The sequence below is a fragment of the Haliotis rufescens genome, unplaced genomic scaffold (genome assembly GCF_023055435.1).
Source record: "Haliotis rufescens isolate VD_foot unplaced genomic scaffold, xgHalRufe1.0.p SCAF_14, whole genome shotgun sequence".
Lineage (NCBI taxonomy): Eukaryota > Metazoa > Mollusca > Gastropoda > Lepetellida > Haliotidae > Haliotis > Haliotis rufescens.
This window is the reverse complement of record NW_025963824.1, coordinates 872,619-888,256: the sequence shown is the minus strand read 5'-3', so window position 1 is coordinate 888,256 and position 15,638 is coordinate 872,619. Positions and strand designations below refer to the sequence as shown.

At 40.8% G+C, this 15,638-nt stretch overlaps 1 protein-coding gene across 6 annotated transcripts in view; it reads right to left on the bottom strand.

Moving 5' to 3' along the window:
* The window catches only part of LOC124128861, a 303,995-nt gene extending 288,939 nt beyond the window's left edge, over positions 1-15,056 (bottom strand). Inside the window, exons 1-4 of one of the 6 annotated variants that reach the window (XR_007220674.1) lie at positions 14,761-15,056; positions 13,029-13,127; positions 11,885-12,072; positions 10,273-10,333 (exon numbers count right to left, since the gene is read on the bottom strand). The gene's annotated coding sequence lies outside the window, so the exon portion shown is untranslated. Of the gene's footprint in view, positions 1-10,272; positions 10,334-11,884; positions 12,073-13,028; positions 13,128-14,222; positions 14,439-14,760 lie in introns of those variants that run through there. The other 5 variants (XR_007220668.1, XR_007220670.1, XR_007220672.1 and 2 more) reach the window with 5 other exon arrangements.
* Between the last annotated feature and the right edge of the window lie 582 nt (positions 15,057-15,638).

The following is a 15,638-nucleotide window of genomic DNA, read 5'->3' as shown; positions in this document are numbered from 1 at the left end:
TTTACTATTTACCCTAAGTTGATGAGCTTTGGTTAAGAAAAATAGATATTTTATATAAGGTATCATATGCATCTGAGGAAATAATAGAGATAAAGTTATGCTGAAGGTTAGAGGTAATATATTTATCTAAAAGTGCATTACCGGAGCTGTAGGATATACAAATTAATAATAAGTCTTTCTTCATATAGTTAGGCATGGTATCTTCCAGTATTTACTGCTATTGGAAAGTTACTTAAAATCCTTTTTAAGTGAGATGGAGGTGGTGAATTTAAGTATTATTAAACATTTAGTAGCACCTTAAAATGTTTATAGGAATGAGTCAGATAAGCTGTTCACATTTACACTCCAGGTTTGCTGCAAGTTGTCAAATAGTCTCTGTTTAAACATGGAAATAAAAACAATGTTATCCCCAAATTCTTGTGCTATCCCTGCATATCCAAATCCAAATCGGAATAAAATATTTTTAATGTGTGTGGCCCAGGTGGTGCGACCTGAATCATCCAGAACAGCTAGCATCTTGTAACACTGATCTATGGTAGTCTCTCCGGGCCCAGGTGGTCCACGTGGTCCAGGTGGTCCAGGTGGTGCGACCTGAATCATCCAGAACAGCTAGCATCTTGTAACACTGATATATGGTAGTCTCTCCGGGCCCAGGTGGTCTAGGTGGTGCGACCTGAATCATCCAGAACAGCTAGCATCTTGTAACACTGATATATGGTAGTCTCTCCGGGCCCAGGTGGTCCAGGTGGTGCGACCTGAATCATCCAGAACAGCTAGCATCTTGTAACACTGACATGGTAGTCTCTCCGGGCCCAGGTGGTCCAGGTGGTTCGACCTGAATCATCCAGAACAGCTAGCATCTTGTAACACTGATATATGGTAGTCTCTCCGGGCCCAGGTGGTCCAGGTGGTCCAGATGGTGCAACCTGAATCATCCAGAACAGCTAGCATCTTGTAACACTGATATATGGTAGTCTCTCCGGGCCCAGGTGGTCCAGGTGGTTCGACCTGAATCATCCAGAACAGCTAGCATCTTGTAACACTGATATATGGTAGTCTCTCCGGGCCCAGGTGGTCTAGGTGGTGCGACCTGAATCATCCAGAACAGCTAGCATCTTGTAACACTGATATATGGTAGTCTCTCCGGGCCCAGGTGGTCCAGGTGCTGCGACCTGAATCATCCAGAACAGCTAGCATCTTGTAACACTGATATATGGTAGTCTCTCCGGGCCCAGGTGGTCCAGGTGGTCTAGGTGGTGCGACCTGAATCATCCAGAACAGCTAGCATCTTGTAACACTGACATGGTAGTCTCTCCGGGCCCAGGTGGTCCAGGTGGTGCGACCTGAATCATCCAGAACAGCTAGCATCTTGTAACACTGATATATGGTAGTCTCTCCGGGCCCAGGTGGTCCAGGTGGTGCGACCTGAATCATCCAGAACAGCTAGCATCTTGTAACACTGATATATGGTAGTCTCTCCGGGCCCAGGTGGTCCAGGTGGTGCGACCTGAATCATCCAGAACAGCTAGCATCTTGTAACACTGACATGGTAGTCTCTCCGGGCCCAGGTGGTCCAGGTGGTTCGACCTGAATCATCCAGAACAGCTAGCATCTTGTAACACTGACATGGTAGTCTCTCCGGGCCCAGGTGGTCCAGGTGGCGCGACCTGAATCATCCAGAACAGCTAGCATCTTGTAACACTGATATATGGTAGTCTCTCTGGGCCCACGTGGTCCAGGTGGTTCGACCTGAATCATCCAGAACAGCTAGCATCTTGTAACACTGATATATGGTAGTCTCTCCGGGCCCAGGTGGTCCACGTGGTCCAGGTGGTCCAGGTGGTGCGACCTGAATCATCCAGAACAGCTAGCATCTTGTAACACTGATATATGGTAGTCTCTCCGGGCCCAGGTGGTCCAGGTGGTGCGACCTGAATCATCCAGAACAGCTAGCATCTTGTAACACTGACATGGTAGTCTCTCCTGGCCTAGGTGGTCCAGGTGGTTCGACCTGAATCATCCAGAACAGCTAGCATCTTGTAACACTGACATGGTAGTCTCTCCGGGCCCAGGTGGTCCAGGTGGTGCGACCTGAATCATCCAGAACAGCTAGCATCTTGTAACACTGATATATGGTAGTCTCTCTGGGCCCACGTGGTCCAGGTGGTTCGACCTGAATCATCCAGAACAGCTAGCATCTTGTAACACTGATATATGGTAGTCTCCCCGGGCCCAGGTGGTCCAGGTGGCCCAGGTGGTGCGACCTGAATCATCCAGAACAGCTAGCATCTTGTAACACTGATATATGGTAGTCTCTCCTGGCCCAGGTGGTCTAGGTGGTGCGACCTGAATCATCCAGAACAGCTAGCATCTTGTAACACTGATATATGGTAGTCTCTCCGGGCCCAGGTGGTCCAGGTGGTGCGACCTGAATCATCCAGAACAGCTAGCATCTTGTAACACTGATATATGGTAGTCTCTCCGGGCCCAGGTGGTCCAGGTGGTCTAGGTGGTGCGACCTGAATCATCCAGAACAGCTAGCATCTTGTAACACTGACATGGTAGTCTCTCCGGGCCCAGGTGGTCTAGGTGGTGCGACCTGAATCATCCAGAACAGCTAGCATCTTGTAACACTGACATGGTAGTCTCTCCGGGCCCAGGTGGTCCAGGTGGTGCGACCTGAATCATCCAGAACAGCTAGCATCTTGTAACACTGATATATGGTAGTCTCTCCGGACTCAGTTGTATCAGCCTGCACCAGTACTTCACAGCTCTTGTCATATATATGTAAGCTGTAAAGGAGCTCTACCACACTCACCAAGCACCATCACATTACATGTATTTCTTGACACTTTAAGAACTAATTTGCACACCTTAACTTGAATATCCTCAATGATTTTGCTGTAATTAACATCCCAGATTTCAGAGCCATAGCACAGGATAGGAGTTACAATACTATCAATAATTTTTTAATAAATCTTTGCATGAAATATCTGCAAGTTTCTTCTGATATCTATCTATTGCAAACACAGCTTTGAACTCTGAGCAGCTAAACATGTTTGAGCCTGGGTCCACACAAGTTTGGGGGTGAACATAATTCCTAAATATCTGTAAAATGGAACAACATCAATGCTTTCACCATAAAATGACACAACTTTCACAACTTCTTAGGGGACCACCATTTCTAAATACCATTACTTTTGTCTTCTTCAGAATGACTTTCATACCAGTTTGTAAACAGAATAAGTGTAGAGCATCAATTTTCTTTTGTAGTTGAACTGCTGAATATGATACAGATGAAACATCATCTGCAAACATTATTGCAGAAACATTTTTAAAATCTTGTGATATAAAAACACTCTCTCCTCCGCAGTCTTCAAGGTGAATTAAAAGCTTGTTTATGAATAGTATATAAATAGTTGTGGACTCAAAATACAGATTACATTCAAAATATTCAGTTAGTACAGTTGAAGCCCTTACACAAGCACACAGACTTGAATACATTGATGAAATTATGTTGAACAGTTTACCCTTGATCCCAACATCATGCAGGCTTTGCAGTAGATTATCTATCATGTCTTATGGTGTCAAATGCCTTTGAAAAGTCAACAAAGAGGCAGTCAAATCTCCCCTTTCTTCTCCCTGCATATTTTGAGTCATTGCCTGCAGACTAAAAATGTTGTCAATAGTTGAATAATTGGACCTAAATCCTGCTTGTAGTTCATCAATTATGTTATTTTTCTCACAAAGATTCTAAAGTCTCCAGTTTATGATAGAGGTAAATATTTTACACAAGTTATCATCAAGGATATTCCCCTGTAGTTGTTTACATCATGCTTGTCTCCAGACTTATATACTTCTATTCCAAGCATTTGGAAACACACCATTGTCAAGTATTTCATTAAAGAGAGCAGTCAATGTAGGTAAAATTATATTTTTTGTATTCTTGAAATATTCGGAGACAATACCATCAGGTCCTGGTGATTTATTATTTGCAAGCTTTTGGATATGTTGTTTAACTTCTTGATTTGTTATAGGTTGATTTAATTCTTCATGTGCCAGGGTATCATCAGTTACATAATTATCTGTGTCTGTTGGTGGAGGTAAGATGGGTTTATTTTCTGAGTGGAAGAGGGAAGAAAAGTGCTTCATCCATTTATCAGTTCTAATTCCAACTAGCAATTGTGATTGTCTCCCTTGCTTTAACAATTTCCAGAATAATTTAGCATTAGCTCTTGATTCAATTAGTTTTTGTTGCTGTTGATTTTGATAAGATTGTCTTTTAAGTGCAAAAGTTTTCTTGAGTTTAGATCGCAACTCCCTAAACACACTCATATCTAAACAATAGTCTCTATGTCCTCTCAGGGCACGGTATTTTTCATTCTTTAAGTTTTCAAGTTCACTGTCCCACCAAGGTGGTTGACTGATCTGTCTAGATTTATCATTGGTTGAAGGAAAACAGTAAAGTCTCTTGTTTATAGATGCTGCTTCTTGGTAGACATTCACAAGTCCACAGAGTGCAGTATTAACATCTGTTGAAATTATCTGTTCAATTTCATCTTTGAGGAGGTCATACAAGTCTTTAAACTTGGATTTAAAGACATCTTTATTATCTTCCTTCCATGGGTATATGTACCAGGGATTAACTTCAAGTTCACTAAGCAGAGAATCATCATTGTTCTTGTTGACTTGTACATTACTGCAATCATTATGAGCAAAATAAGCCTGCAAAACACTGGGAAGTGATTTGACTCATCTCGCTCACCTACTCCAAAGTCAGATATACATGGAATGAGGCTAGGGGAAGCTATCATATAGTCCACAGTACTGGCACCATTGTGTGTAATGCATGTATATTCACCTTGCTTGTCTCTGTGACATCTTCCATTCAATATATGTATACTGAATAATTTGCACAATTCAACAAGTCTCTTACCAAAATTGTTGCAGTTTTCAGAATCTTTATTGTTCCTTGGTACTTCAAAGCTGTCAGTTGGGTAATCATCAATTACCTTTTGGATAAAATCAATGTTATCTTCAGGTATGTAATCAAGGAAGGTTTTGGTCCCAGCATTCAAATCACCAGCAAGAAAGAGTTCCTTTTCTGGGTGATCATGTACAATCTCTGTCAAATAGTCCTCCAATACTGACATACCATCTCTATCTTTATCCTCATAGACAGGCGAGTTCTCAGGTGATAGATATGTCAGAATCAAGACTGTATCCTTGTCAATACCTAATCTTGATGTGTTAAATAAGAAAACTACTGTATTTTTAAAATGTTCATATATCCTTAAATATCCATCAATGACCCACGATTCTCAAACATAAATTGTCACAAACATAAATTGGCACACCACCACTGCTTCTACCAAACTTCTTAGTTTTTACCCGAACACTGTTATATGAATGTATGCCGTTATACATAGCGCAATTGTCACACAGCCTTCACTTTTCCAATCTTAGGAAAATGTGCGTCAGAAAAAAAGCTCAGCAATCGAGCTGGTTAATTTTTGATTGCGTTTCCCATTTTTTAAGATACAATATATATAATTTATACTGACGAGGCACGATGTGCTTTTCATTTGGCATCTATCAGTTTGTCGCAAACGCTTTTCCGAATGTAACGGACGTTAAGTGAATTTGGGGATCGGCTGATACACAATCATGTTATCTAACAGTTGTAACATATGCAATCGTTTTATCTAATAGTTATAGTATAAGCATAAATTTTATTTAAAGAGCAAAAATTTTAGTTTTTGTTGCGTATTTGATTCGCTAGGATTTGATTAGTCTGCGTAGTTCAGTTTATTTAATGCGTATTTTACGAAAATAAACAGCTTATCTCGAGCTCTGGAATTTACCTTTTTCTTTGGATCTCTGGAACGAGATTGCAGACTAACATGAAATCACTAGACTTGGTTCCTGTCTACCTAAACTAAATCGCCCTAACCTTGCGTGGCGTATCAACAAAAAGAACCAGTTTAATAAAATCACCCAACTTCCCCCTTACATTCCTACTCTACCAATTATATGATAGTTGACACAAAATTGAATTCAAATTGACAAAGCAATAATTATTAGCTGAGGTAAGTGTATATTTGGCGTCACGGAAGTCATCACTTGACTATAAACAAAATGGTCAGTCGGTTGCGAGTTGTACTCCAAGCATGGTTGTGGTCACCCATCACAGTGGGGAGCTTTGACTGGTGCCAGCGACAGTGAAGAGAAATTGCATTCCAGTAACAAAACAAGAGGTCGATAGGGCCTGTAACGCTCACCGGGATATTTACACAATCAGTCCATTTGTACAACTGTGAATTCCTATCACCTGAGAATACTTCCAACCAAATGTCAGTGATGGGGAATGGTGGGTCAGTGATGGGGAGTGGTGGGTCAGTGATGGGGAGTGGTGGGTCAGTGATGGGGAGTGGTGGGTCAGTGATGGGGAGTGGTGGGTCAGTGATGAGGAGTGATGGGGAGTGGTGGGTCAGTGATGGGGAGAAGTGGGTCAGTGATGGGGAGTAGTGGGTCAGGGATGGGGAGTGATGGGGAGTAGTGGGTCAGTGAAGGGGAGAGGTGGGTCAGTGAAGGGAGAAGTGGGTCAGTGATTGGGAGTGGTGGGTCAGTGATGGGGAGTGGAGGGTTAGTGATGGTGAGTTGTGGGTCAGTGATTGGGAGTGGTGGGTCAGTGATGGGGAGTGGTGGGTCAGTGATTGGGAGTGGTGGGTCAGGGATGGTGAGTGTTGGGTCAGTGATGGGGAGTGGTGGGCCAGTGATGGGGAGAGTTGGGTCAGTGATGGGGAGTGGTGGGTCAGCGATGGGGAGTGGTGGGTCAGTGATGGGACGTGGTGGGTCAGTGATTTGGAGCGGTGGGTCAGTGATGGGGAGTGGTGGGTCAGTGATGGGGAGTGGTGGGTCAGTGATGGGGAGTGGTGGGTCAGTGATGGGGAGTGGTGGGTCAGTGATGGGGAGTGGTGGGTCAGTGATGGGGAGAGGTGGGTCAGTGATGGGGAGTAGTGGGTCAGTGATGGGGAGAGTTGGGTCAGTGATGGTGAGTGGTGGGTCAGTGATGGGACGTGGTGGGTCAGTGATTTGGAGCGGTGGGTCAGTGATGGGGAGTGGTGGGTCAGTGATGGGGAGTGGTGGGTCAGCGATGGGGAGTGGTGGGTCAGTGATGTGAAGTAGTGGGTCAGTGATAGGAAGTGGTGGGTCAGTGATGGGGAGTGGTGGGTCAGCGATGGGGAGTGGTGGGTCAGTGATGGGACGTGGTGGGTCAGTGATTTGGAGCGGTGGGTCAGTGATGGGGAGTGGTGGGTCAGAGGATGATTCAGACTATATAGGATCATTCAGACCACAAATGATCATTCACACTACAGAGGATCATTCACACTACAGAGGATCATTCACACTACAGAGGATCATTCGTACTACAGAGGTTCATTCACACCACAGAGGATCATTCACACAACAGAGGATCATTCACACCACAGAGGATCATTCACACTACAATGGATCATTGACACTACAGAGGATCATTCACACTACAGAGGATCATTCACACTACAGAGGATGATTCAATCTCTTGTAACAAAATACATAATCACGAGGTACTTTTCCTTCAATGTCAAATTACAGAACTATCCATCTACCCAAAGAGAATACTTGATACTATCAATAGATGCCAACATGATAGAAACACACGTTGTGACAAGGGAAATCCTACAAAACAAACATTTTGCCAGCGAAATCAATGACTACGTTGACAGACAGCTAGCCCACGTTATTTAATCTGTCAATACACTTCACTGACAATCAGTTAGTTTTACCACTCAATAACATGCTTGTTTGTTACAATATCTAAATATGAATCAAGAATAATCTATTTATTATTTCTATATTTTACTTAAAGAATAGAGACAGGTCGAATGGTTTAAACCACTTAAATAACTTGCATCAGAGCCTTTCAGAATAATCATTTTATTCAATCTGATTTGTTTTATTTTATGGTACGTAATTTTTTCGCCAGAGTCCCACATATCAGAAATTGAATACACTGACAGCTCATCTTAACAACTGGCGACAGCACCCATTCCTTTTAGGCATTTCTGAATACCATCTGAAAATAACAAAACCATCACATGACTAGAGAACCTAGACAAATCTCTGAAATAAACTTATCTTACAGATAAATTGTTAGTAAATCATCTTAATTAAGAAATAATAAAAAGGAGCCCAGAGACTCTTCATTTCCTGATATTGCAGTAATCTAGACTTGCCCACTATTATGGACAGACATGAATAGAGGACCATGAAAGTCACACAGGTTTGAAACAGTGACTGTTCCAACTTGGAAATCTCAGTCTGCTGCCAAACATTTGTAGTGTAGATGGTCCCAGGCCATGACCATCTTAACCTGAACAATACGACAATGGGGAGCACAGGACCACACTGAAATTGCGTAGTCAGCAAAACGCAAATTAATCTTGAGAAAAACTACATTGGATTAACAAGATTACCATGGCTGAAACTCAATTCAAAAGCAGACTATGCCAAGTCTAACCTTTACCTGCCTTAGACATGTGCCAGTCATGTTTTACTCAACAAAGAGCATGCCAAAACTGGTAGTGTTATTGCAATTCATCGGTACACAGGCGCATCGTCAGCAAACTTTGCACGATACGATACCCGATACATTTATTTTGGCAGCGATTCCTATTTATCCCTGTATCGATTGTCCATGATGAATAAGCAAGTACAAACTATTTTTTAAATTCCTTTTCCTTGCTGACTGTCATAATACAATACATAAACTGTTTGTTTCTTATCTTATTCTCATACAGAATGGTTGGCTTGACTCATTGTCATGTTTGATGGGAATTAGTCAGTTGTCCTTCTATGAAACTGTATTCTCAGTCTAATGACTGGGATTTTGTCGTAAAATGTCATAGATACAGTATTGAGATACAAATCACATGGTGGCTTCTCTATCAAGATATGTATCACATCGTGTAACGCCTGTACTGCGACATCCCTACAAACTGGTCATATCTTGGATTTAAACCCCCAATATTCTTCTAATTAAGGTTGGATATGGTGTTGCGTGGTGCCGCAATCAATATTTACTGTGGTCAACAGCATGAGAGAAATGAGCAAAGTTTGAACCTGAGAGTCTTGTTAATGTGAGTGAGTGAGTGAGGATGCTTTTACCCCGCTTTTAGTAATATTCCAGCAATATCACGGAGGGGGACACCAGAAATGGGCTTCACACATTGAACCCATGTTGGGAATCGAACCTTGGTCTTCGGCGTGAAGGGCAAACGCTTTAACCACTAGGCTACCCGGTGTAGACTAGGTCTTCAGCAACCCATGCTTGCTGTAAAAGGCAACAATGCTTGCTGTAAAAGGCGACTATGCTTGTCGTAAGAGGCGACTAACGGGATTGGGTAGTCAGGCTCGCTGACTTAGTTGATGTATATCATCATATTCCAATTGCGTGGATCGATACTCATGATGTCGATCACTGGATTGGCCGGCCCAGACAGAGTCTGACAACAGACAGCAACAAATGTCCTTGATGGTACAGAGTCTGACAACAGGCATAAACACATGTCCTTGATGGTACAGTGTCTGACAACAGGCAGTAACCAATGTCCTTGATGGTACAGAGTCTGACAACAGGCAGGAACACATGTCCTTGATGGTACAGAGTCTGACAACAGGCAGTAACCAATGTCCTTGATGGTACAGAGTCTGACAACAGGCAGGAACACATGTCCTTGATGGTACAGAGTCTGACAACAGGCAGGAACAGATGTCCTTGATGGTACAGAGACTGACAACAGGCAGGAACAGATGTCCTTGATGGTACAGAGTCTGACAACAGACAGGAACAGATGTCCTTTATGGTACAGGTTACACACAACCAAATGTTTTCCCATAGACTTCTGTAGTAACGTAATATTTTTTTTTAAATAACTAAGAATTCAACAGCTATAACCTGTACGTGTGTGCACAGTTTGGCCTTAGTGTGGCAATAAAAACATAAAAAATGACCAGCTTAGCCAGCTCCTTTTCTGAGTACAGGAAGCTAAACACACCACCCCCACTTTCGCACCAAATGTCACCTACCTACTCATCATGTTGGAAAAGACAGTACTAAATATAGAAAAACATGGTCAGTTTTAATAACTGGATGGATGTACATTTGAAAGACATAAAAATCTTACAGAATATCCTCCAATCACAGCCTGCAGATATCTCTCGATCTGCACTCAAGGCTCCCTACGAAAACCGCACTGTCCAAACTGGTTCTGATTTGGTGTAGTAGAACCTGTAGACAAATCAGAATACATTTGCACTTGTCAAATCTGTGATTTATGTATTGTATATATATATAGCTTCTTTGAAAAAAATGGAAAATTGGAAATTGGATTAAACTCTACCACTTGTTCCTATCCAGCATGTCTATATGGCACCAGAATACATAGTTTTGATGCACAGAAAGAGTTGTGAGAGTTTAATGATGTACACTTCATCAATGTTTTACAAAAAGTATTTCTGTATTAATAAAGAAGTTTCTACCTCCATGCACTGACCATGGGAGTTAATTCATATTTCATAAAAGAAAGGGGTCAAGGGTCAACTCTATAAATGATTGAGGCTGCATAGATCATATCACCCAAAAATATTTTTTCGACTAAATAAATTGAACAAATCTTTAAACCTCAAAAGCAGTAACAATACATATTTAAAATTGAGTAGTGGTCTGTTGTTTGCCTTACTTTGCTGACATCATCAGAACATAGCAGAGTCTGCTACATTCATGGAATATGGTTTTGACACTGGTTTTTGATGCGATTGATATTGTTTGAGATTGCTCGAACTTACACCATCCATTGTTTATATAATTAAACACTCAAATGGCTGTCAGCATTTGGTAAATCATCTATGGAGGGGCTATCACAATGGTTTGTGCTTTCATTTACTCCAAAAATCAAAAGTTTAATCACCTATGATATAGGCTGGTGACATAAGTACACATGGAAAGGAATCAGAAAAAAATCTCAAAATTGGACAGAGCATGGAATTCAGGCCAACAATAAGCAAGGGACACATTAAGCAGCTTTAAAGACATCATATATGTAAGGCTGGATAATGAACTTTACCAGAAAATAGGAAGTAAAGGGGTGCATTGTTGCCAGCAATCTCAAAGGCTGACCAGTGAACCACACGGCCTATTAAAGCCAAGAAATGGAAATGGACCCTCAAGTAGAAGAAAGCTCTTTGAAACCACAACATGGAAGGAAATTACACTTAACTCAATTGATTTATTTAGTTAAGACTTTAAAATACTCACAGGACATCAAACATACTTACTGTTTAATGTTTCAAGGTGGCTTAACTTGCTAATTTCAGTTATTTGCCAGTTTCAATGAAACAAAGTTAAAAGTCCATATAATTTTGAAAATGTACAGCTTATCCTGACATAAATGTAATTCTTCTTATTCACAATTAACAGTGTCATGCAATACCAGCTTAAAATAGTGTTTCTCTCCAATAATTTATGGGTTTATAGGGGAATGAAAGATAAAATGCATTTTACTAAACAGGGGAGATAATTTAGTATTGTCGAACACTATCACATTCTTTACAGATGATTTCAGAACCATAATGTTACATTCCAAAAGAGCCAGTGGATATTATTTTCATCTAAGCAGGTTCTGGGACTGGTGTATAGCCCTTACTCTATGCACAGTGAGGCATTAAGGGAGCACTGTCAGAAATGTCCAGTGCATGAGTGTGATCTTATTACAGACTTGATAGTGAGCAACAGAGGGGACTCAAGTGGACTGGGCTTCTTTAATGTACTTAATGTACCTACATGTCCAAGTTCCACAATGTCTACAAGGTAATAGAGCGCAGCGAGGCAAAACAAGGGTTGTCGATCACACACTGCCAACACCGGACTTCGGATCAGCTTCTCTAAATGCCAAATTGGATGTGAAAACTTCTACTTCTTCTGCATGAGTGCACATATACCTCCCCAGTCAACATCAGGCATGCTAAAAGCTGAAAAAAAGGGTACAGACAATATCAAATGGCAAACCAGTTTGGATATAACAGCCAGGAGTCAGTTCTTGAGGGGACAAAATAAATATTTGAAAGTCATATGAGTGAAAAATAAGTCTGTTTTAGGAAACTTAATAGAAAAATCTTTCATTCACACAAAAGCACCTAACAGAAAGATATATTGGTATGCTACATTGTTTACTATAAATAAGGGGATGTGTGACATATTCTGCTGTCAGCAGTGTACATGCTTCATACTAAAGATAACGGCATTGCGTAACTTGACTGGCAAGCGATTGACACAAGGCAGAAATTGTTGTGGCAGTGGTGACTTTATCCTAATTTGTTGTCAAATTCATCAGTTTCAACAAATTCAGAAGGCAGGAGGAGGGCTTGTTGGACAGAGGTACCCTGGGGGGTTCGTCCTGAGTTCGACCACAATACGAAGCAACATTCATTTCCAGGCCATCCAAATGCTCCATTCAACCCAAAATGTCCCCAACTTCACTGTCATTATTTTTACATTTGCCTCCAAGGTGTATCCATGGTGAAATATAAACAGAAAAGCATGTAAAGTAGGAATTACTGAAATGTGCACTCACCCTACAGGTTACACACAATCAAATGTTTTCCATTGACTTCTATAGTAAAGTTATATTTCTTTTAAAAATAACTAAGAATTCAACAGCTATAACCTGTACGTGTGTGCACAGTTTGGCCTTAGAGTAGCAATAAAAACATAAAAAATGACCAGCTTAGCCAGCTCCTTTGCTAAGTAGAGGAAGCTAAACACACCACCCCAGTTTCGCACCAAATGTCACCTACTTGAAAATAGCTATGCTCACATAAAGCACAAGTCAACTTGTTGAAAAGGTCAGCACCAAATTAAATATTGAAAAATATGGTCAGTTTTAATTACTGGATGGATGTACATTTAAAAGACATAAAAATCTTACACAATACCATCCAATCACAGCCTGCAGATGACTCTCGATCTGCACTGAAGGCTGAAAAACCACACTGTCCCAACCGGTTCTGATTTAGTGCAGTAGAACCTGTAATGACGACCAAGTCATTCATTTATAGTTGTAAGGAAATATCATATTTTGGTGTAGCAGACGCCCCTGAGCTCCATACAGTGGTGGACCATGGACTTGTGTGTGCAGAGCCTTCCATTATTCTAAGACAATGCTATAGCATTATTCAAACTAATCCTTTTTGTGTACTGAGGTGAAAACATATTTAATGAAAATATTAATTACATTATTTCGGTACTAAAATCTGATTTTGTATTTTTTTAAGGTGAGTGAATAAGCCAACTGTAACAGACAGATACAAGAGTTACCTCCCTTTCATTCAAGTAACACAAGCTCCTTCCCAGCGCGTGTCACCTTCGTTACACTCTCGGTAACAGAGCTGCGGGAACGTACTATCGCTGTGAGGAGCTTGCAAGTAACAGTTAATTCTCAACACCTATCGAAGTCATTTATCCCGTAATGAGTGAATATTGTAATCTTTTTTCAAATCAATTTTTCTCTTGAAGAAGTTTTTTTGCTCACAAAGTTCACACTCAAAATGATCATGAAGCCACTGTGCAACCTTATCATTTTCTGACAAACATTGAGAATAGGTTGATGTTACAGATTCACAATCTCTCAGTAATAAACCATTACTAAAATGAAAATTGCCACAATCAAATAAGTTGACAATTTTTGATATATATATAACAGACTGTGCACTAAATATAACACAATTATATACATTAAATAGAGCATGGGGTGGGGTGTGGTGGGAAGATTATTACAATCACCCTATCTGCCCCATCCCACCCCCCATGAATCATTGCTGTACAATATTTCATACAAGCACACTGTACTTTACTTTAATTAAAACATAAATTGAGTTATTTGTTGTAACACATAACAACATAATTGATCCTGCTAACTACGTTGAAACTATGTTCTTTAGTGATAATAAACATGTTTTAGTCACAAACACGTGACATTGACAATGTGAAAAAACTGAAATGGTTCAGCCGGACAAAGTTTGTTGTGAAACTTTAAACACATATCATAGTTTGTCATCGCGAAATTTACAGTGCACAAAATACCCCAATATCATAAATATATTCTCCTTTACAACATACTTACATATACTGCTTCAAATTGCGAGGATTGTTGCTGGATTGTTAAAAAAATACTGTAGTAAATTCGATCGTGTTTGTCCGAAGGGAAGTAACTGCGTAGTTATGTAAAATCTGCATACCGCTAATAGAAATAGGGTGGGGTCCGATTTAATTATTTTTTTATATATTGTCCCTTATAAATTAAACCTAAAACACACTGGAAATTACAACAAATGATTGCAGAAGAGAATACACTCATTAAAAACCGCGTATTCGGCTGAAATTGATAGTTTCAAGAATATTCTAAAAATAGCAGCTTATGAAATACGCACGCAACCTTTACCCTAGTTTGTGATGTACGCTCATTTTCCCGCTTTCTGCGTTAATCAAGGAGTTAAGAGATGGATTTGGAACCGACCCTCCGAGGTGTGGTAAACTAGCTTTGAGAATAAGTGCAGGAAGAGTTACCTCCTCTTGCCATGAGCATTGCTGAGAGACCATTATATGGTCTCTGGCGTGAGCAAGAAAAAAGAATGTCGAGTGAAAGATATAAATGGACTAACCTGCAGATGCATGATGTGCCTAACAGTCCTGACCTGCGATGGAGATGCGACAAGACCGAGCGAGCACGCGTGTGTGTGGTGATGCCTGCCACAATATTCAATGACCATGTGATGGAGGCAAACACCTTTTCCATTCGTAAACTCGCTTGTGATTGGTGCTTGCTCTTTGCCGCTTGCTTCCGGGTTACGGAAATGGGCGAGCGGTGCCGAATGGCCGAACAGTGTGTTTCGCATTCGTGACCAGCTCGTGTTATTCCGGGACAAGCCGAATAGCGACTCGTGCCCCTCTCGTGGCCATTTTGCGACCGGGTTCCGTCTTAGCGCAAACGGGCATACCTAAATCAATTGTCAACTCGTTGCACAATGGTTCACGTATATTTACCCGTATATTATATATATTTCAGATGCAACTCAAAGCACACCTAGACATGCGAGATTATACAGTATGTTTGAACACATTTAAATGTGTCTTGGGTATATTTTTAGATGCAAGACTCCAAGGCTGTAATGAATTATGTCTGCTGATAAGTTCAAGGATTTTATAAAAACAATTCTATCGCAACGATCGGCGAGTCTACAAGGAGCTGTAGTCAAAACGGCTTCAAGAGGTAGAGTCAAAACGGTCACAACCCAAAAGTAATAACGGTCGCACAGAAAATATAGAAGACAAACTCAAGTTTGCATTAATTTGTTTTACAGAAAAAGAGAACACATGTGAAGATAGATATAAAGAAATAAAGATTCCCAAAAGAGTAGAAGAAGTGTTATAATATTTGTGACTTGTTTCAAAAGAGTGTTGATGCTGCATTTAACGGCAAAAACGTCTAAAGCAAGTAAAACAAGAAACAAATACACAACACACATGCAGAAAATAAAAA